Raw genomic sequence first — 22,635 nt, 5'->3', positions numbered from 1 at the left:
AAAGTCTCCCTTTAAAGTGGAACAAACAGGAAAGAAATAAGCATTTCCCAAAAAAAAATTAATGGTTTTGAATATGAGTATAATGGTTTTCCAGGACCTTCTTGCCTCTATATTCACCAAAACCTTCATCCAGAAGATCATTTAATGTACAAAAAGAGGTAAAACCCAATATTTTTATCATTCTCCATAATGAAGTAATGTAAAAGCATGTAATTGATAAACTATCTGCAAAGAGTTGAATTATGTAAAAGAGTTTTATTCCTTCTAAGCCACAGGAATGCAATCCAGAATTCTTCACAAAATACCTGTGATGCTGAACAACAGTCCTGCTGAAAAACCCTTTTGTTTGCAATTCTAGAAGAGATATTAAGAATTTAATGTGTCTTTGCCTTAAACTGCCCTCTCCTCCATGAAAGTTGGCCCTTGTGAACATGGCTGAGATTTTTTAGTACAGGGAGACTTGTACAACCATCATCTGTACTGTAGCTACCCTGTTGATCTGTAGAAAACTTTTGTTCCAATTAAAGCTGTTAATCTGGGCTGTTCCTTAAACATTATGCTACCTTTCTTTTTTTTCTTAAGCTATTTATATTAGCCCTCAGGTTTATAAAAGTGCTTAACCATTTTTTCAGCTATCATAAAACTAGCAGGCACCATGAGACAGAAAACAGAAAAGGAAAATATATCCCACCCAAAAGAAGAATTTCTTAAAGAGTCAATCAATGCAATAAACATTATAGGAATTTTAGTCCAAGGGGGTTTAATTTGCCATATTTTTTAAACATTGAGGCTTGTTAGGGAATATGATTGTGGGGAAAAAAGTGAAGGACAACAATTCATAATATGTTTGAAGAATGAAATTGGTTTCAGACCCTCAGGCATGGGAAGTTCTGATATGGTATTTTTTCTCCTACTCCATGAATATTAGTTATTTATTTGATGTTAATTGACCACATATAGAAAATTAAAACAGAATGCAAAATGTTTGTTGTAGACAGTCCAGTTTCTACAGGATTTAGTTCTTTGTAGGTGAATTTGTCTTTTTGTGTACAGACTGTCCTTATCTGATAGTCCCATCTTCTTGTATTCCCTTACCCTTTTTTTTCCCCAAGGAATACAGACAAGTCTTCCAACATTTTTTTTAATTATTTGAAAATTCTTTGAGGATCTGCTTTGTCTTAATTTACACCAGACAACCTCTGAAGTCCCATGTTGCAGTTAGTAGCATCCAGGTTAAGGAGTGCTTGGCTGGACTCTTGCTGGAGCTCAGAAAAATAGTCATGATTTTTCTGAAGGGTCACTGTAGATTTTAGAAAAATGTATGAAAAGCTTAGATAAATCCTGTGCTTGTGATGAAAAGCTGCTTCTTTTGCCAGGACTGATTTGTCAAAGAGTAGGGTTTAGGTTTGGGTTTTTTTGAGAATATAATACCTGAACTGTGGAGAAAATTCAATATTGTTCAAAGTACTTTTAATATAAAACAACTTGCACATAGGAAAATTTGCAGGGAGTATTAAGAGGTAAGCAGATGAAGACTGGCAATACTGAGGGTACAGGCAATAACAGGGATCTGGTAAAAGAAGATGGAGTTTAAGGGAAGATCTGAGCATGTAGGTAAAAAAAAAAAAGGTAGAGAAATGTAGTAAGATGAGAGGAAGAAGGAAAAGGTTGAGAGAGTTGAGAATTTTTGGGTGACAGTTCTTTCTAGCTGTAGCTCCTCTTTCATGTGCATTTTCTTGGAGGTACAGGGTAGGAATGTATGGGAGCAGGGCAGAATGGTGTGTTGTTCCTTTAGACATTCCTGGTCTCAGCTGATATGAGATAAGCTTTCTTTCTCTTCTCCTGAGTAAACTGAATATCTTTTCCCAAACAAGTATGAACATACCATTTTCCTCATCTGCAGTGTATGAAGAAATTGTCTGTTCTAGGTGTTTTGAATGTCTCCTTTAACTCACAGATTACTCATTTATCTAACACAGATTGGGATACCAGGAGCTCCTGAATAGTGTTTGTACAGATCTTTGTGACATTCCCAGCACAGAATTCATCACTGCTCCTCTATGTAGTCAAAATATAGAACTAGTGTAGAAACTGATATGTAGTTAAAGGACAGAAAAATATGTTTTACAGGTTCTCTTTTACTGTAATTAGGCAGATAAATAGCAAAATATAATGAAAGAACAGGAACACTCTTTCATTTTATGTGTTCTTGCTGTGTTTGTTGAAGAGAAACAGCTCCCTTTAATTTTCTTTCTTTGAAAATATCAATATCTCATATGACATATCCACTACTTATTGAAATTTTCAAGAACTTTGAGGTGATTGAACACAGAAAATTCACAAGATATTTAGAAAGTCATCTGATGTGAAGGCTCTGAGATGCCACTCTCACCTTCCTTCAGGCATCTCTTAAGGCTGCTAATTCCATTCTGCTTCTTTTTGAATTCTCATATGTGCACACACTTCTGGAATCAAACTAAAACTATTGAAAAGTATTCAACTTTAGAACTGATTTCTCATCATGTAGATAGCCTGATGTCCAAGATGAAAATTCATGTCACCTGAGGAAATGTCTTACTTCTGTTATTAAGTAGATTTTTTTTTGTTAATAACCTTCCTATGCATATTACCTTTGCCATGTGAATAGGTTCTGCAAACTGATAAGTACACAAAAAATAGGTAATAATGTACTTTGATTTTAAAATGCCTAGTGTATATATATTCATTGCAATATTTTGATATGTTCTGTGCTGCTTTAAATAGATAGAAAAATGTCTATCATGCCCAGCTGAAGAAGGTAATTAAATGTAAGCATGATTATAAAGGGAAAAACAACAAAGGAGAGGAGATGGAGGAGGATAAAAAGAGAGTGAGAAATAGTAGAGGCACTGCCAAGTTAGAGAAGAAGAAGGGGGAGCATCTGCTCCACGTTCCAGAGATGAAATTCCCCTGTAGCCCATGGAGAAGACCACACCTGAGCAGATATCCCTACTGCTGCCCATGAAGCAGTTCGATATTTCCTGAAGGAACTGGAACTGTGGAGAGAACATTCTGGAGTAGGATTATCCTGAAGAACTAAAGCCTGTGGGGAAAGCCTGCAATGGAGCAGGGAAAAGCATACTGAGGAAGGAGGGATAGAGGATGTTATGGATTGACCCTAAAGTCCATTCTTCACCTTCCTGAGCTGCTCAGGGGCTGAGAGTACATGAAACTGCAGTGAAGGAATCGAGATGATCCTGGAAGAATGGGGGAGCAAAGAAATACTGGTTTCTCATTATTCATATGTATTTTCATTGGAAATAATTTTCCCTCAACTGAGTCTGTTTTGCCCATGATTGAATTGGTAAGTGATCTTCCTGTCTTTTGCCTTGATCTATGAACTGTCTTGATTTATTTTTTCCCCTTGTCCTGCAGAGGGGTAAAACTGAGCAAGTACTTCATGAAAGTCTGGCTCTTTACTTAACCAACCAAAATTATGAGAGTTATTTGCAAGTCTGTCTGTTCTCAGGGATAAATAGGACATTCCTTGGTTCCTTGACCATTTTCATTTCTCAGTGTTGTTGGCAGGAGCTGGAGATGCTCTATACTTCTTCAAAGTAAGGTAAGGGAACCTCAGAAGTGTTGACATTGTGTATGAAGTGCTTATATTATTTTGTAAATTATTTAATCAAAAGTAGTTGTTCTGCACTAGTGTGACCAGAAAGTATCACCAGATTGAACTATTCCTGTTTATCTATAAGCCACGTTTTCAAGGTCTTCTTGATGAAGCCCTCTCAGTGATTTACAGCTTCTACAACAGAAATTAATTTCCAAAATGCTTCTCTGAAGACTATACATTTTATTTAGCTCAGTATCTTCCAAGGTTTTCCATGAGATGACATTGCCCACTTAGTTGTTTTCTCAGTTGTGTTTCACCCAGTCTAATAGTCAAAGCTGCTGTGGTTTTCTGAAACTACAATATACAATTGATGCTTACTTTCCTCTGATAGTGGAGAAAAATAAATATATAGCTGTAAGAGTTAAAATACCTTGCGAACAGGAAAAAGAAGATATTTTGGATGTTTTCAGGTTGGTTTCACTATATAAGGTAAAAAATATCTCAAAACTACATTTTCATCAAATTGTTCACAGAATGTCCATAGCATTCAAATGACAACTTTATAAACTTTGACCTTACCCTTTATTGTTATGATATACTGTATAATTTTTTATTGGCATTATTTTATTGGATTTTAGAATACTATTATGCTGCTTTGTTGGCTGTTTCATTGCCTCAAGTAGCATAAGCCACAATGCTTGCAGTGGATTTTTGCAGTTTAATTAGTATGCTGCTGTGCTGTTTTTAGTGGCATGCTGCTATGGTACCTTTAATTGAAATCTTTCTCTTATGACTGTGATAATTATATCACCCTGATGCCTTTAATCTGGCACCATTATATAGCATGTGGCTGTGCTGCATTAACTTCTTGATATTAATCATTTGGATTAGCACCAAGGGATAGCCCAGAAGTAAGAAATACAGTGGCTCCCCAGTTTTTTTAAGGTCATGAATACATGCCTATGACACACTCAAAGATATCAGGGTAAGCACCTTTATGTTACAACTGTGTTTTTAAAAACCTTGGAATAATGTATCTGCTTGGTCTTTTCCTAAACTTTCTGTAACCTATGAAAGAAAATTCGTATGAATTCTAAGAAACTTCAGTTTTCCTCCTGAAAGAAAAAAATATTTCAGTCTCATGGGCTAGTAAATGCATGCAAATTGCTTTTTAACAATCCTTTTGCATAAACCACAAGATACTATATACTTTGTACAAAAGTTGACAGATCCTTTTCATGTTTTCCTCCTATTTATTTTAATGTATTATCTCAGTGCTTTAGAGGGAATTCCAAAAACAAAAGAGAAAAAAAAAAAAAGCACAGACAAAAATCATGCTTTTAACAGATGCGGTAGCTGGAGACAGGAATTAATGACATTTGATACAGTAAAAATATATGCACTATAATACAAGGTACACTTGAGAAGGACCATCTTACTTCTGAAAATGATTCTTTTTATAAGACTATCTTCCTTGATCTATGCAGTGCTAAGTGTTGCAAGAGTAGCATCTGTGGGAGATCTTGTAATTAATGAAATCCAGTCAGTGGACATATATGCTGATAAATCTGAAGGTGATGTTGCTGTATTGCAGGATGCAACAGGAAGAAACAGCAGTGTTGATATATTTTTGTATTATGGAATGGTTAGTGTTGGAAGGGACCTAAAAACCACAGAGCTCAAACTCACCTGTCAGTCCCAGAGAAACCTCCACTAGACCAGGCTACTCAAAGTCCTACTGAGCCCAGCCTTGAACACCCCCAGAAATGAGGCATACATAAATTCTCTGCTCAACTTGTTCCTGTGCCTCACCACTCTCATAGTAAAGAATTTCTTTCTATCATCTAGCCCAAACCTGCCCTCTTTCAGCTTAGAGCCATCCCCCTTTGTCCTATTACTAGATGCCCTTGAAAAAGGTTCCTCTGCAGATTACTTGTAAAATCCCTTTAGGATTCAGTCTCCCTGAAGCCTTTTCTTCTCCATGCTGAAGAGCCCCTATTCTCCAACCTGCCTACAAAGAAGTGTTCCAGCACTCTGATCATCTTCATGGCCCTGCTCTGGACTCACTCTAAGAGGTCCATGTCTTTTTTGTGTTGTGGGTCCCAAAATGCGGCGCTCCAGGTGCCTCACAATGGCAGAGTAGAGGGGAAGGATCACCTCCCTTGACCTGCTGTCACGCTAGTTTTGATGCAGCCCAGTTTTGATGTGATTGGCTTTCTGGGCTGTCAGTATGCATTGACAAGTCACGTTGGGCTTCTTGTCTATGAACACACCGAAGTCCTTCTACTGAGGGCTGGTCTCAGTAGATTTAGTCTCAATTTTCTGCCCTGCCTGTAATTGTGCTTGGGATTGCTCAGACCCAGGTGCAGCACCTTGCACTTGGCCTTGTTGAACTTCATGAGGTTCACACAGAACCACCTCTCAAGCCTGTCAAGGTCTCTCTGGGTGGCATCCCTTTCCTCCAGCATGTTAGCCACACAACTTGGTGTATCAGCAGACTTGCTGGAGGTACATACTGTCCCAATAAACATGTTAGAAAGTGCCAGTTCCAATACTGACCTCTGAGGAACACAAATGCCACTGCTCCCCACTTGGACATTGAGTTGTTAACTGCAAGTCTTTGAGTGTCACCATCCATACAATCCTTTATTCACTGAGAGCTCCATCTGTCAAATCCATGTCTCTCCAGTTTAGAGACAAAGATGTTGTGCATTTGACTAAGGGATATCTGATAATTTTTTTGCTACTATTGTAAAACAGCAACATCTCAAATCTCTGGCTTAAATGGGATGGTCACACAATTACAGATCATTTTTTTTCTCACAAACACTGTATTTCTCTATTTCAGCTATGAAGCTCCACATCACAGTAGATACGTCTTACCTACAGGATGGGTTGCCTCAACATGATTATAATCATAATGGATATTTAAACTGGGATACTCTGTGGTGATCTGCAAAGTAGCATTGGTTTTTTATAACAGCTGTTTGCATTTGTGTGAGTTTTACATGTAAATTCAGAACTTGTATGACATAATACGACCTTGGAATAGTTTTTCAGATATCTGGACAGAAATTTCCAGTAGTACAAATTGATCTACATCTTACACTGCAATCCCAGCTCTTTGAGCAGAGACTTGGGTAGCAGGACTTCCCTCTGGAAGTACCTTTAAGATAAATGATTTTAAGATACATTTTATTAAATTACTATTTAACAAACTAGTTAAAAGTCTATGCTAGCCATGAAATAAGTCATTTAGTAAGTTTTTCCAGAGTTGAAGGAATCAGAACTGTTGAGGTTTTTAAGTAGCTCTGAAGAGAGAGACCTGGGGCTCCTGGTGGACAACAAGCTGTCCATGAGCCAGCAGTGTGGCCTTGTTGCCAAGCAGGTCAGTTGGTGTCCTGGAGAGGATTAGAAAGGGCATTGCCAGCAGGTTGACGACAGTGATCCTGCCCCTCTGCTCAGTCCTGGTGAGGCCACATCAGGAGTACTGTGTCCAATTCTGGGCTATCCACTTCAAGAGATACACAGAGATCCTGAGGCGAGTCCTGCAGAGGACTACAAAGATGATGAGGAGCAACTCATTTATGAAGAAAGAAGACTGAGAGGGGTGATGATGTGATACATCAAAGTTTACAAGCAACTAAAGGGAAGGTGCAAGAGAATGGAGCCAGGCTCTGCTCTGTGGTGCCAAGCAATGGGATGAGAGGCAACAAACAGAACCTGAAACACATGAAGTTCCACCTGAACATGAGGAAGAACTTCTTTACAGTGTAGGTGACCAAGGTTTCCCACAGAGTTTGGAGAGTCTTCTTCTCTGGAAATATTCAAAAACTGTCTGAACACAATCCAGAGGTAAAGCGTCATGGGAAAAATAATGCATTTTTGGTTCCTTGCATTGGCTTTTACAGGTTATGCAACAGAAACTCCCCTGCACACCCACAAAGGAGCTCAGAGAGACTATTGAAGGTTGGGTAACCCGAATAATAATCTCCTGGGATATCAGGCCATAAAAAGCCCATTTCCACAAGCCCAGAGAAGCACAGGGGTACACAGTTGGGCAGGGTAATCTCAGTATCCAGGTCAAATAGACAAAATCTTTGCCTGACTTCTCCAAAGGCGGTCGCAGGGGACTCTCAGCACTACATATCCGTGAAACACACAGCACCAGCAGTCAGACATGAGGCTCCATGTAAGGGCCACCTTACAGATCAAGGAGATTACTTCCTAGGGGCATTGAACATATTCCCAAGCATTTGGGATTTTGGGAGGCCTTATTATTGGTTGCTTAAAGAAATAACCAAGGCCAGGAAAAGAGAGAGGTCAAGGTCTGGGAAAGGAAAAGCAGGAAAATAAGGGGTTAACTGAATAATTAGGGCTGGTCCTGTGTCATTCTGATTGGTAACAGCAGGAAAGAACAACATAGACTCTCTAGGAGTCACAACATGAGAATTCCTCTAGTTTATTGCTCTAGGCTTGTCTTATAGACAGATACGTGGAAAGTACAGAAAGGAAAGTCTTATTGGTTAGTAAAGTGCTACATCACCATCATTGGTCAGTGGGGCTCACCACTCTCCTGACTTTCTCTTGCAAGGAAAACAAGAGGACAGACAAACAGCACCTGGCAGTTGTTTTCTGTCTCTGAGGATTGTTTTGAAATCCTCCTATGAATTTTCTCAGGCTAGCTTCTCAGGCAGGACTGAGAGGCCATGGGCCTGCAGTTTCTGCAGCTCCCTGCAGCCTGTTCCAAAGCTAGCATCCATAGGTCCTGTTTGAACAATTACCTGGTCAATACACATGCCTCTCTGTGGCCTCATCACTGAAGTCTGTCCTGTCTTCTCAATTTAAGTTCACTTTTCTTTTCATGAATGAAGGTGAAGGGCTGACTGTACAAGTACGTGTATGGGGTGTGCCAGCAGCTGGAGACGTGGGTCAGGGGAGTCCATGTGTTTAGGGTTCCAGAGACAGGAGCAGGTGAATTTCCATTTATCAGTGTGTGATTGCTAGTGAACCCAGAACTGATGAGCGGGATATATGCTCTGGGAGCCATGTGTGTCTCTGAAAGTAAGGCACCTGGAGGAGATAGCTCAATATATAGACATGTCTTTTGAAACTGCTATTAGTAGGAAGGCTGACATAAGAGAAGAATATGTTTTAGAAGATGGCTTCATTATGCCAGCTAAAGACATTCAGTGTAAAAAATGTTTGTATTTTTATGAAAACTCTGGTTTATGTTAAGACATTTTCTTAGCAGTACTGTTCATTCTCACATATTCTCCAAGCAATCTTTCAGTTAAGATTTTTTGACTTAGTTTTATTGTTAAAAAAAGTTAAGGAGCAGCAAAACTGAATTTAGACAAATGTGATCCTGAGTCTTACACATCAAACCAACATATGTGAGGGTGTGACCAGTTTATGCTTAGCTGCTCAGCTGTCTTTTTCTTACTTCCATTTACTCTATTCGCCACTTTTCTCTAAATTCAGCAGCCACAACATAGTTAATTTTACTTGTTTAAAAATTAATGATATAGCTTAGATGTAGGTCTGCATTTTTATAGGTTTTAGAAATTTTTTCTCTAATTATTTTTTAATTGCTTTCATGTGCTATGACTAGGAACCTGGAATTAAGACAGTCTGGCTGTTTAAGTGCTATGGTAAATCTGGTCTATGTTTCTGGTAGTACAAATATTTTATCCTTAAAATAGGATCTACTTAGAAGGAACTCAGATACTAAGTGAAAAATCTATTACTGTACATTTGAATTTAAAAAAAGCTAAAATCTCTTCATTTATTTTAAAGAGGAGAGGGAGAAGGCTCATTTCTACCACCTCAGAATAATTCACACTGACACATTCTTTTTTCCACATGGAGGTGTTCACCCTGTCCTTTAGTTTTAATGACATCAGGTGAGGCTGAGGAGATATTCCACAAAACTCACTGTCAGCATTTGCTAAAGTATGTTATAGATTTTTAACCAAACTACATAAAGAGATCAAAGGTATTTTAATACACTGTACAAGAAACAAGGACACATACACGCACAATAAATTACTTCTATTTTGATGGAAAATATACATTTGTATTCATATGTTTGTATGAGTGTACTTATGGTTATGTGACAAAGTAAATTCATATAAACACAATTTTTTTAACGTGGGTTTATTTGCAAGCATTTTATATTTCACTGTTTGCATGTGTGTGTTTCTGTGCACATATGTACACATAACATGCTCTGTATTTGATCTACAGATGATGGTAAGACAAAATTTTGTACACTTGCCTAAGTGCTAAAATGAGGAAATGATTTACATTTGCACTCCAAGCTGCTGCCAGAAAAGCCTTTCTACATCACATATTTCAATCTGCTGTATGCATGTGCCTGCATACATATCTCAAATACACCATATCACTACCACAACACCACTGCTTTCAGAAATTATGATTCCTTTTTCAGAGCATATTTCTGACTGAAAGACTCAATTTTTTTCATGTATTGCTATCAGATGCACTCAGAAAACTGGGGAATAGCTACGAAAGCCTGCAACCTAAATGCTATTTGCGCAGATTTCTTTAAGAATAAGATATTGACCAGCAAGGAAAAAAAATTACAGATGTGACCAGGGATACATTTTGTTGTGCATTTGTTTTTTTAAAGATAAAAACACATGGTTAAAAATTTGAACATACTAAGAGTTTGTATCTTGAGATTTACAAAATTTAGAATCAGCTACAGAAGATAAGTCATCAGTAGTTCTGTTTATCTCAATTACAATTAATCAAGATTCACAACAGGTAAATTTCTATTCTGAGGTCCTATTTAGTCTGAAAAGACTGTTCAGTCTCTTTCAGAACAATTGCAGTAGAAATCCAATTGTTCTTCCAACTGCCTGTTGTAAAATTCCAGCTACCTAACCTAAACAAATGCAGCTGAGAGCTGTTAGATGTGTTTACCCAGTGCTTTTCAGAGATCAAAGGGGTGGGGGGGGGTGTGGAAAGCACATCTGTATATTGAATTAAACTTCTTACTTTACTTGGAAATAAATTTTTTTAAAAAGCATTATTCCTTCCTCATGAAGTTTTCCCCGGAGACCCCCACTTTTGAACTGTGCATGTACAATTTAAGGCACTTAGCCTTAGGAGGGGCCACCTCCCGCTGCAGATGAAGAGCTCGACACTAGGACTTATGTTAAATAGAGGCATGTACCTCCTCTTCCTTCGGGTCCTGCTTTTTGTCCTGTAACGGGCATTGGAATCTTTGGTCTCCATTCAGATGCACTTTTCTTAAAATGTTACCACCTGTAGGCTACTGTTACATTATTTCTTTGAAAATCCTGAAAACATGAGGGTAGTTTTATTCAATTTAGCTTTACTGGGGGTATGTGGTTTTACAGACAAGAAAGGAAGTGCTGCTTTTTTCCCCCTTGAGATGCTATTATGGCCATGGGCATCTTTATGTCTGGTTTTAAAAAGTGAGCTTCACAAAAGCACAAAATGCCCCTGCCAGAATAACTTGTTTTATGCTTAGTGTGCCATGAGGAAAATGGTGACCTTAAAGTGGTATTCTGTTTGTGCATACATTTCCCTCTGAGTTCTACAGAAGAGGGTAATGTGTCATTAAGTCCTGATTTGAGAACAACTTTTCTCTCCTCACTATTTAGGGCAGACACAGAGAGTGTTAATGTGTCTTAATTATTTTAGAATTAAGTCTAATGGAATTAAGTCTTTTAGTCAAAGTAGTTGAATATAGACACAAAATTGCAATGTCTCTTGGTTTCAGAATATATTATAATAAAGTATTTGATGCTTGAGCAATGGATGTATGCTTGGCGTGTGTTAACAGCTTATCAAAAGGAAGGACTATAAGAAATGTAGGCCATGAGCTTGTGATGTATTGATTTGAAAAATTAGGCTAAAATTTAAATAATTTACTGTAACTTTGTTGTAGTAAGGTACTTCCAAGTATAAAAAGAATATGTTACCTAAACAGATTTCTGTTATGTGTTTGGATTAGCAAAAAAACCCTAGGAAGATGAAAGTGCAAAACTCACTCCTCATTGTCTTACTGCAAAAAATGGTGCAAAAAATGCAAAAAAAAAAAGCCATTTTATTTTTTAAGGTGAGTTTTGTTTTTGGTTTTTTTTTTATTTGTGTCATATTCTATATTACTTTAGTAGTATAATGGTATTTTTTCCAGTAAAAATAGCATTTATTTGTTAAGTATACTTAATTCATGATTGCAGGGGGAGACTTTGCTCCCTTTTAGTCTGCTAAGGTGTATCAGTGAAAATCATCATACCAGAAGTACCACAAATGTAAACAAAAATGAATTCAGGAAAATTTACAGATCCTAATCTCTTTCTGCTCTTTTATTCCATGTGACCAGGTTTCAACAATGCTTTTTATATACATATTCTGTTAAACCACGTTTATGGCTTAATAATTTAGCCTTTCTAATAATGAGTTGCAATAAGATTCCAATAGATAACCCTATTTTTTTTATATATGAAGAAACTGTGTGTAATGCATTATACCTAATTTTGGTGAAGTAAATTGTCTTCTAGGATAAACCCAAAAAGCTCTTCCTGAACAAAATTTAACAGAAGTAATCCATTGAGCAAGGGATCTAGCACTTATAATGGGTGGGATACATGTTTTCAAACCCCTGCCAGAAATTATCCTTCCTTGAAGCCTTTCTGTGCCTCAAAGCTTGCTGGCCTCCATGAACATGATGGGACCCATGACTTATTTCTCTTCAGCCTCTAGTGGCATTCATCAACAGTCTTGACATTCTGATTGAGAATGAGGGGAGGTATTGCTTCCCTCTTTACTCTCAGTCTATGTGCATGTTTCTAAGATGTTATGCTTCTGATAGAACAGACGGTTTATGTATCAGAATAGATTTTTACCACTGTTGCAATCACAGTGATGTTCAGGGTTAGGGAATATTTTACCTCTTCAGAAGAACATCACTGTTTAAAAAAGTTATACCAAACAATAGTAACTTAATGTGGGGAAATGTTCTTTTGCTAGTGCTCTGAAGGGGAAAAGCAATAAATTTAAAGCCATTAGGTTAAACAATTCCTTCAAGTTTAGACAGAACACTGAACTAGCTATGTGACTTTTAAGTTAAAGCAGATTTCCTGTGAAACAGCTAGAACTATCAGGAGTTTAGGCATGTCTGTACTCATCCATTCCCTTTAAGAGTAGGACTGGAGAACATACTAGGTTTGGTAGACTAAAGTATTCCTCATTCCTTAAAGATTCCTGCTGGAATCTTGTAAAAAAAAAAAAAAAAAAATTCTCTGGTTTAGTACTACCGAGCCTCGGTATTATCACACAGTAAGGGAGAATATATTATTTTCTTGTAAAGGCTGAGGAGGAAGTACAAAATTGAAGAAGCAGTGAATAAGAGCATGTTAGAATATGAACAATTTTTTGTGCTTAGGAAAAAACATAATCCTCAAAAGCTCTGTCATGGTCCCTCATTATCTGTGACTTAGAGCAGTAAAAATGGGTTGAAGTGAACAAACCTCATCTTAGGTGGTTCTCTACATTTCTTCTTTACATTCTCCATTGTACCTGATAGAATAGATGACCTCTGAGATGTAGTCATCCCCTACTTCAATTAAAATGAATAAATCTGGCAAGTGATGCTTTGAAACATGTCCCTTTCCCTGTATATCTTTCACTTGAGTATCTTATTGTGAAATTCTAAATCTTATTTGCTTTCAGCAATTAACTTTCCTTTGAATCTTCCTTCCATTTATCTTGACATTTAATTTACCAAATCTCTCTCTCTCTGTCTCTGTGTGTTTCTCTCTCCCTCTCTCTCACTCTCTCTCTCTCTCTCTCTCATATTACTCTTACTGTTGCTCCGGTTGTTTTTTGTTTATGTTATAATTATATTGCCCGATAAATTTCCATTCAGTCATTTCAGGAATGGAGCAGTCTTTAGTGCTCTAAGGATACTGTGCCTTTGAATCTAGTATATTTTAAAATTCAGTTAAGTTATTGGAAAACAGTCAGGAGATTTCCCCTTGAGTTATTCTGTAAGCTTTTGTGGTTTTCATATAATTTCTTTTATATGTTCATATTTTTTGTGGGGGATGAGAGTAAAGTTCAGTATCTTATTCCCCTGGCAAACACTCATAAAACAAAAGAAACACCACCTGATTTCTTGTGTGAAAGAAATTACGAAACACCACATGCCAAATGCTGTTAGCAGCAGAAAGTGAAAAGATAGAAAAAAATCCAATTGCCCACAATATCTCCCTTCTGTAATCTTTAGGTATATTAAGTGTGTGTTATTTTAACAATGATAGATATGGGGTTTTTTCCTTATAAAATGTGAGTTAAAAATTGAGTCTGTCTTTAAGAAAGGAAAAAACAAACCAAACTTCTTCCTGAAAACAACTTGGGTATTTATAAATTATACTTTTGATATATCTGAAGAGAATTTTGATCCAGAAGTAATTGCTATAAATATTGAAGCATATCATATCATATCATATATGATTGGAATATGACTATTTTATATAATTAAAAGATTGGCAAAAAAATTTTCTGTTCTAGTTTCTCACATTATATAATGAGTTATTTCATAAAATGTATATTAATTTTCATATTTCTTTCATTCTATCGTCCATATAAATGCTTTGGCCCTACAAATTTATGATGGTCAAAGATGCCAAGAACGTGCAAGGAAAATCTCCTGTTAAAACAATTATTTTATTTTAGGAGCTGGTGACTCACAGGACCTTTATCACCTTACTAAACTGAGGACTTCTTCAATATCTGACTCTACAAGGTTGAATATTATCCTTATTATTTCCTTGTCTGCATAACCAGGGACCAGGTTCATCACAGTCACCAAACTGTGCTGGTAGGTTTGGTTTAGGCAGTTACTCACCATTATTTCTATCTTCCAGTGTGTCATTAATTTCCAAAGTATAATCACTTCTGTTGATTCCAGCAGTTCTGTTGTCAGACATATGACTGTGCATGTGTCTGCCATAAAGTGTATGCTGCTGGATTGAGATCAGTAACACAAGAAATATCTATCACTTGCTAATACTAACGTGTCCTTATCATAACTTACTTTTTCACCAATTCTTATATGGCCTGAAAACTTGGCTGGAAAAATTTAATGTCTTGCCAGGTTATCAATAAAAATACAAAATAGTTGTCAGTAGAAACAACACTGTATCTCAGAACATGCTTTCCTGAGAAATTTGATGATGAATGCTTATGAAGAATTATTATTTTACCAATTTAAATTGCAAAACTTATTTTTGAATCAGGACCTGAGCTGAAAACAAACAAACAAGCGAACTCTTAATAGCTAGCTACAAAATGGAAATTCCCACATGATATATTTTTCAATTGTTCTTCTGGTCACTTCTCTTTTAATAAGCCCTAAGTCTCAACTGCCTATAAGTTAAGATTAGTCTTCTGTATATTCCATTTTTAAGAAGAGGGGTTCCTAAGTCGCAAAGATGACAACGAGTATTTGCCTAAAAAAATGAAATTTGGCCTGGGGATAAGCCTTACTGTGTCTCTTAGTGCTGGAGTGAAATTGGTGTTGATGTGTGAACCAGGCTAAGGGTTTACATGAATTCATGGTGGATTCTGTAATTGATGTCATAAATGTCTGCTTTATATTCTTTGTGGTTCTGTGCACGTGTCTGTAGCTCACAGGAATTCCAAAATGAGTGACAGTCCATAGAGACTAAAGCAGAAGTTGAAGATGTCCTCCTTTTCCTTTTATTTTTTTAATTATGTGAAAATGCATATGAAAGCAAAATTTGAAAGATATATATAAATATATATATGGAATGATGTAAGCCTTTCTGCCTCATTGTTTGTAAATACATATAAGGATATTAAAAAGAAGAGTATGGAGAAAAGCTATATTGAATAAAAATTTCACTGTTGGTTTGCCAAGCAACAAAGTATTTTGAATTTTCTGTGTTTGTGAAGTAGTTTTTAGAAATATTTTAATGTCAATGCTGCCTCCTACCCCTAGTGTTAAGTGAAATGTGCAACAAAAAAAGGAGCACTTGGAATCCGGAAATGACAAAGCTGAGGTTACACATGCAGCATGAACTTGACTTCCTTGTGTGTACATGTTTTGATAAGGTCCTTTATTGTTTGATCACAAAAGTATTTGACTTTTGTTCTCCATTTAATTTCAGGTCAAAATCAAACTGTACAAATTCAGATCAGTATGAGTTAGGTCTTCACTGGGCAAAAATAAGGCAAGGTTTGATCAACCTGAGTGAGCTAAGATTCTATGGAAAAGTGAGAGCTGTCTTGTGAAAGATGCCATGGGTTAAAATTGAGCAGTCTAGGCTTCTGCTTTGCTTGAAATGCCTCTCTCTTCAGTGCCTCTCTCTGTTCTGTCATAGTAAATATTCATTCAAGTATTTCCTGGTCTCATAACAGTGTTCTGAGAATAAATTCATTACTCTTTATGAAGCACACTGATATTACAGTGATGACATAGACAGAAGCCTATGAAGAAAAATAAAAGGTTATTTTTTTTCAGGGCTTAGAGGATATGTTGTAAATACAATGTTGAACCACATGTTGAACATAAGGATAAAAAGAAACATCCAGGTGTTGCTTAGCACTTTGTCCCCTGTATTTCCAGAGGCTCAGGGGAGGGAAAGGGTGGGAGAAAAAGCCTGTTTTTTTCCTACAAGAGTTCTGATAGCAAACTACTACGTGGCATGCACAAAGCACAGGACAAGGTAACGTTGGAGATTTTATTAACAGCTCTTCGGTTATAGTTGTCATGAAACTTATTCAAAACTGAATTAAAATTCTTCTTTACCCATATTCCCTTTGAATGAATCTCTTCAGAATACAAGGGATTTTGTGGTGCTTAGAGAGGTCAATTTATAATGCCTTATGTGGGCAACAATTGATCTGTTCTCATATATATATATATATCTCATACAAATATAAATATCTTAGAAGATAGTTTTGCATTTATTATGAACATTCCTCATTAGAGAGTAGACATTTTCAAACATCACAAATCTTCACAAGGCATTAAGGCTTTGTGATACTTCATGCTTTTTTCTCCCTTTTTGATAGTAGCTGAAATAAAGAAAATGGCTTACAGATTTAGCTGTGTATATAGTTTGAAAGTAACAACTGAAAAATGATGTTCATAATCTGAATTGCAATGAAACCAATTATCTGTACCATGGTGTTTCACTTGGGAATACTCTGAAAGGTTTAGTATTTCTTAAAAGAAATTAAAAACAGCTGTAAAAATACCATAAAACAAAAATAGCAGCTGCAAAAGAGATTAACATTCCTAAATTTCATTTGAACCTGAGATGTTATTTTTCCAACAGAAACTTACATATATACTGATTTTTAAAATCTATTCTTTATGAAACTATATCCTTTTAAGAAAAAAAAACGTGTTTTGTTTGGTTGGGTTTTTTTTTCATCTCACCACTTCTTGATGTTACCTATGAATTTCATGAACATTCCTCCCCTCTGCCTAGGAATTTTGTATTACATTTTCTTCTGCAATTGTCAAAGAAAAGCTGCAATTGTTGAATCTTGAAGAATGATTTAAATATAACCCATTAAGAATTAAAGATCTGCCTAATAAACAATTTATAGCAATCCTTGCACTTTTGTTACTTACAGCTGTCAAACAGCTTTCAAACTGAACCCAAATCACCCTATGCCTGTTTTAAAATTTTATATAGCGTCTGTTTTCCAATTAAGCAGCCAGTCTTAGATGAAACCTTTCCTAATCTTTTTCATATATATAATAAAACCAAATGTAATTTATAAAACAGAACTAGAGGTGCTGACAGTATAAAACAGTTTATTTTGCAGTCTTGGTCAAAACATATGGCAGCAACTTTTCTAGGCTTCTGCCAGATGGCAGGCCTTAATCGATTTTGTCTGTTGTGCCATATGTTAATTCTCTGTGAAAAGTGTTTCTTCAAACTCAATTAAAAAAATAATGACTTTCATTTTCTTACTGAGAAACTAATGCTAAAACTGCTATTTGGATATGTCTGTTTAAGTTTGAAAAGTTTTTGAAAGCCCCAAGATATTTACACAACAGGTAAAATTGATTCTAATGGACTTGAAAGCTGTGACTGTTATTCATCAGCTTGTGTATCATTTCATGTGAATCTGAATAAATTTACCTTTATGATAATATTCCTTATCTTGCATTTCTGTTTTTCTTGTGCCTTTTTTTTAACTAATGATAGTGTTTCATTCTGTAAATTAGAGTAATTTTGAATACCAAAAGACCCCAGAGAAAAATCTCAAATCGTCAACACTAAACTCATTACTCCAAACTATAAACACATTAAACTAGAAAAAGAGAATAGCATCTATCTCTACATCTCAATAAAGATACTGTTTGATGCAATAGCTATTATTAACTTTAACGGTCTACCCAACACATTTTTGTGTGCTTCCTACATCTCCCATATTAAAATATTATATCTGACCATACAACATTAAATAAATGTTCACAAAGGCAAGTCTCCAATGTTATTTTAACAGGCAATTTTTTTCTGCTGTGCTAGAGTATGAAATTTCAACTGTACCCAATGAATAACGAGATATTAATTTTTGATAAAGGTGCTTCCTGATGGGCAAAAACAGTGGACACAAAATCTTTAAATTCTACTAAAATTCTAGCAGTTACAGTTTCTATGTATTTTGATGAATATGTTAATAATATGGGATGTTTTAACAAATACTTTTTTTTTAAAAATCTGTGAGTTAGTGGAAAATATAGTAAATGTTTATACATTTTGGTCTCTTTTTACTGCCATTGTTCTTTTGTTATACATATTACTTGTGATACAGGCTTAGATTTTGAACTAAAATAAGATGTGTGCATAACAGAAATCAAATGAAAGGAACTAGTCCCCAGAGAAATATGCAATCCTTTTGTAGAACCTAGCTTTAATGTAGACCAGTACTTAGCATATTCACAACTTATAACGTATGAAATGGGTGTATGTTGAAACAAAATATCAACCAGATCTATTCTCCTTACCATGTTTATTTTATGACTACTTTCTTTTGAAATAGAGCAGGGTTATGGTAATATGTATGTAGACTAAATAGGTTGTGTTTTCTCCGGCAATAATCCCACACAAGTACAAGGCAGAAACATTGTGTTTTTCCAATACAATCCAGCAAGGGCAAATGACAGCCTTACCTGATGGCTGATATCTTTTATAGTACAGCTGAGACATATTTTATGCATCACAAAGAATGATCAAACATTTCTCTGGAACCTTTCTGTCATGGAATGTGGCCCTATGTCCCATGCATGCCTTTACTTTGGCCTATAATACATCTAAACACTAAATTAGATATTTGTTAGCAATTGGTAATTATTTCGTATTCAGGATGCATTTAGAAACAGAGTAGAATCTTTATTTTGCGTTATATTTAAAATTTACTGGGTTTTAGTATATGATAATGATTGTTTAGAATACGTTTAAGATAAATAGTGCACATACTTAGTAATAGAAATACCACAGTAGGCAATTAATTAATTTTAGCTAGACCATATGTTTATATTTTGGAAAATAAAATGGAGTATAGCTTGGATATCTGGGGATTTTGGAATGTAGTACTTAAAATATTAAGGATACTTACTTATTATTGTTATGTAATAATACTTATTACTATGTTGATATATTTGACATAAAACCTCTTAGTAATTTAACTGTCCTGAGTTCTTCACTATGTTAAGTGTTTTTCAAGCAAGGTTCAAACACAGATTTAACACCTAACACAATATATATTCCAGAGTAAGGATGGTGCTCCTTGCTGGTCACGGAGCTGGTTCTCCACACACAGACTTCTGGTGTCATTTGAGAGATCTAAGGTATCCTGTAAGATGGATCATAAAAGTGACAGCTGCCTTGCCTATGTGGAAGGGAAGTGGGAAGCTGGGGCCATAAAAAAAGGCTTTTTAACAATGATGGCTATTTAGCAATTAGCTCAAAACCTTCATGGAAGGCAGGCCATTATAACACATGGCTTTTTTGTCAAGGGAAATAAGTCTGTTGTTCATATTAACTGTGTTTTAAAGTAAACTTCTCTTATGCAATTTGGGTTTAGTCATAATTGGAAGGGGGCAGAGATCCATATTTATAGCCATTAAGCATCAGTTATGAGGGGAATATATCACTATTTCAGTAAGAGAGGAATTTGATCCAGGCAGAACTCAGGAGGAGACCTCTCATGGCTTCACCAAGAAAAGCTTGTGGGTTTGCTTTTCCATTTTGAGATTTTTGGTTCCAAGACTCAAATACATTTGACTTTTCATCTCATTGACATGCTTGGAGCACTACAAGAGATCTGCTAGGAAGATCTCTGTTGCTGAGAAAATAAAAAAGCATTAGGAATTGACTACACCCACATGAAGATATTACTTTGGAAAGCACTATAATAAACAATAGAATAATAACACTAAATAGAAAATACTACCAAACTGTGCTCTCATGGACATCATTCTTCTAACAAGGGAAAATTAGATAAGATTCAGTCATAGATTCACATCTATACAGGAAAATCAAGAAGGATTTTTTAATCAGTTAATGCCTTACACACTTCAACAGTTGACAAGAGCTAACTTTAATATTTTTGCCTCTTATATATTCCAGTGTCTATACTCCTTTTTCTGCTGCTCCAAAAGGTGTGGGCTGAGTGTCCTTTTCTTACAATACCTTTATACCTCACACAGGTAAGCAGCTTTCAGTCAGACAACATATTCATCTGCAAATTTCTGTTTCTTTATAGTGATTTTTTCTGTTCATCTTCACATATCTTATTTTGGCCAATCTGCAGACAAAACTCTCTCTTTTTTTCTCAGCAGTCACACTGGGAAAACATAGTTTTTACGTGGCATGTATCATGAGCTTCATTTTTCTTTGAAACTCCTAAATAAAAGAAGGTGTTTTGATTAGTGAGGTTTAGAAAATGGAAGCAGTATTAGAAAGGAAAAAGTAAAAAGTGGGGAAAAAAAAATTAAAACAGGATGAAAATATTTGTATTTTCAGATTATTTCATTTCACAATCTTCTTTTAAAATATTGCTCAATGATAATGGTTTTCCTATTGCAGTAATGAATTTCACTGTTTGCCAAAGAGACCAAAAAATTATTTTTATATATAGAGGAAAAAAACAAACTAAAAACTTTCTTGGGAAATTTCCTGAGTGGAAAGTTATAATTAAACTCTAAGATACTTTTTTTTACATCTCACAATCTAACATATAAAAGCAGAAGAATTGAGAACTAGCCCATCTTACTTAATAGAACCTTTCAAGCCCAATAAGAAGAAAGCAGAAAATATCCTAAGAAAGAAAAATGCTCTTCCTGTACCATTGTCAAGGTTAGATTCAAACCACTGAGATGTCAACAGTAAGATTTTTATTCACTTCTATGAGTTTCTTTGCTTCTGTGTGGAAAACGAGAGCAGACAATGCTTGCAACACTTGAGGTAGTTTTAGAATTCAGTGAAGGCAGCCTAATCTTAGAATACTGTACAGAGCAGTAACTTTGGGAAGAAGACCTTAGCTAATGGATGGACTAAAGTAATGTATTTAAATAAACACAAAATATTCAAATCTTACCAAAGCCATAAGTTATTTTCAATTTAGACCTTTCTGTAACAAGCTTTGATTAGTTCCTTTTTTCTTTTTTTTCTTTTCCTTTTTTTTTTTTCTTTTCTTTTTTTTTAACTATGCCTTGAAGTCCTGGTTTGGATTTTACAAAATTAACAACTTAGTGGCCTTTCTTACAATCAGCAAGGAGAAACTCTTTAAAGAGAAGGTATGGAGAATTTCAGGGTAGAGACCTGTTTTCATTTATTTCTAAACTGCTGGTCTACACCTGTCAAACCTAATATAGATTACTTGGTGCATGAGAAAGAAAAAATCATGCTCAGGTAATTTTTAGAAATCTCTCCTCTCCTCTCCTCTCCTCTCCTCTCCTCTCCTCTCCTCTCCTCTCCTCTCCTCTCCTCTCCTCTCCTCTCCTCTCCTCTCCTCTCCTCTCCTCTCCTCTCCTCTCCTCTCCGAACCTCTCCAAACCTCTCCGAACCTCTCCGAACCTCTCCGAACCTCTCCGAACCTCTCCGAACCTCTCCTCTCCGAACCTCTCCTCTCCTTACATAACTTTTTCAAGTGCCAATAACCCTGAAAGCATTTCTAGTGCATCACAGTTCTGACTTGCCATATATTTATTTATGACCTTTATTAACAACAGATGAGCAATTGTACATAAATTGCATGGTGATCATGTGGCATGGGTAATTATCCACTAGAGATTGGGAAGGGAATATCAGACATCTTCTCATCTAAAACAGAATTAGAAAACAGGTTTATAGTGGCATACCAAGACAAAGTTGTAAATGTACTTTGGCTAAAATATATACCTGCAGTACTATCTTAATTAATGGAGAATCCTAGGGTTCAGTTAATTTAACAATCAAATACATGGAGAGTTTTTTACACAGAAAATATATACTAATATTTCTATATTTCATTAATATAGGATCCATATTTCATCTGGAAAATCTCTCACAGAAGCTGAGCAATCAGCCTCTCTGGGTATGGTATTGTAATGTACTAGCTTGTGTGTATGAGGTCTTATTATAGAGATGTCAGTTTTAGTTTGAAACATAAACATATTTTTATTTATACATTAGTGCTTATAGTGATCAATGACCATCTGTGCAGTATATTAGAATTTGGTTTTGATCAGTAGAAAGCAATTATTCATAAAACTCAAAACAGAAGGCAAAGTTGTGAAAGAAAAGAGAAGAATTATGTCCTTCTTACAGGGAAGGTAATTTTAATATAGACGAGATTGGCCCAAGTCCTGCAGTTTGGATTGATAGATTATCTAGCAGAACTATCATTTCAATAATCTCAATGACAGTGTAGCAGTGGATACTTGGTACAATATTATAAATTAAATTTACTGCAAATGTCATTGAAGAGAATATGGAAAGAGATCT

The sequence above is a fragment of the Cyanistes caeruleus genome, chromosome 1 (genome assembly GCF_971803275.1).
Source record: "Cyanistes caeruleus chromosome 1, bCyaCae1.hap1.1, whole genome shotgun sequence".
NCBI lineage: Eukaryota > Metazoa > Chordata > Aves > Passeriformes > Paridae > Cyanistes > Cyanistes caeruleus.
This window is presented reverse-complemented; position numbering follows the sequence as displayed.